Genomic DNA, 2128 nt, shown 5'->3' with positions numbered 1-2128 from the left:
AAAATCCCGAGCTACCTCAAAAACCCTAATTGACGACGCCACTTCAAACAGTTCATTCTCTCCAACCGTAAGGATCTAGACGACGAGCCACATATCAAATTGAAGCTCTTGACGAGACGAATCCAACGCCGTCGGCCTCGACTCTATCTAACGTCGGACGCGCCCTCACTCTCTGTTCTAAGACGTGCCGTCAAGTGACCTAAAACCCTAATTTCGACCGCAACTTCAGACGACGATCAATCTATCAATTTGAAGCTCTCGACGAGAAGAATCCAGTGCCGCAAACCTCACATCAATCCGATTTCAGACGCGCGCTCACCTCCCGTTCTAAGCTGCGCTGTCAAAACCCTAATCCATCTACGATCTCTCTTTCTTTTGGTGGTCCGATTTCAGATCTTCTCTAAACAAAGGTAAATTGTCTGAAACTCTAAAAGAGAACACAAACAATCGAATTTGGTTTGATGTTAAAGGTTATGACAATTAAAATCTTGCAAAATCCTTAACAACCTAGATTAATAAGTCCAAACCCATCCATGAGTAAATCGGAGCTCTTAAACCTAAAGTTCGATATGAGATTGTTAATCAATTAAAATCACAGCCTCAATGGCTTACTGAATCTCGAAAACATCATTGATCTGAATGATCAAATCGATTTTAAACTTTGAAGTTGATCATCTCCTAAAACATAATTATGATTGATTTCTTATAAACCCTAGAAACTTACTATAATAAGAAACTTTATATTTTCAGAATATTTCTAGAAAAGGAAACTTTCTATTTTTAGAAACTTACTATAAAAGAAAACTTTCTACTTTCTGAAACTTACTATAAAAGGAAACTTTCTATTTTTAGAAACTTACTATAAAATGAAACTTTCTATTTTCTGAAACTTACTATAAAAGGAAACTTTCTATTTTCTGAAACTTACTATAAAAAGAAACTTTCTATTTTTAGAAACTTATTATAAAAGGAAACTTTCTATTTTTAAGAAATTTATATTTTCAAAAACGTTCTATAAAAGGAAAAACTTATATATTTTAGACATATATCTAAGCCATGTGGCTTGTTTATTAGGAAAGCATTAACTCGATTGTTTGCTTGATCACACGATTTATATGATTGATTTCTTATAAAGATTGAGTGATATATAATATGAGATGTCGAAAATCAACTTGGATTATACTGTCCTAAATTTCTAAGGAGATAATCATTTGAAATGGGCACTGGATACCGAGGTTATCCTAAAGTTAAAAGAACTTGGTGAATGAATCACAGAAAACGATATTGCCAAATGAGAAAGATTGATACATGGCAATATTAGTTATTAGCCATAAATGAGAGTCTAAAGAAATCAGTATCTCACTAAAGAAAATCCACTAGAACTTTGGACCGCCTTACAGCGGAGATATGATCACCATAAAACGGTGCTATTACCAAAGGATAAAATTTGTGGATGAATACAACTCAGTTCTGTTTAAGATAGTTTCAATGTTGAAACAATGTGGTGAAGAAGTAACTGAACAAGACTTTCTCTAATGTGTTACTGCAACAGCAGTATAGAGAAAGAGGTTTCACCACCTATACTGATTTGATCTCCTGTTTACTATTGGCGGAGACCAATAATGAGTTATTAATGAGAAACAGTGAGATGAGACCTCTCGGTACAAAAGCATTACCCGACATTTCTAGGCTGACTTTGGAGCCTAAGAAAGAAAGTAATCTCGTCCAGCACAACAACCATTCCGGCCCTAGCCGTGGGAAAGGTTATGGACGAGGTCGTGACACATTTAAGACACATGGGCGAGGATGAGGCCGCAGTACCACAGCCGGCTCTAGCCGTGGGTCGAGGTCGAGGTCGAAGTGTGTCTTTTTAAACCTTAAATAAAATCTTATTTGTGTCACAAATGTGGTATAGGTAATCACTGGGCAAATAATTGCCAAACTCCAAAGCACTTGTATGAGCTTTTACATAGAGAGTTTGAAGAAAAATCCGGAAGCCAACATGGCTTACTGAGATGGTGAAGATGACATGGATCATGACCATACTGATCAAATAGAGTATCAAACTCATGAAAAAGAAAATGATCAGATGGATTATGAGACTTCAGATGCCTTGAAAAAAAAATCT

The sequence above is a fragment of the Raphanus sativus genome, chromosome 8, assembly GCF_000801105.2.
Source record: "Raphanus sativus cultivar WK10039 chromosome 8, ASM80110v3, whole genome shotgun sequence".
In the NCBI taxonomy this organism is placed as follows: domain Eukaryota; kingdom Viridiplantae; phylum Streptophyta; class Magnoliopsida; order Brassicales; family Brassicaceae; genus Raphanus; species Raphanus sativus.
This window is presented reverse-complemented; position numbering follows the sequence as displayed.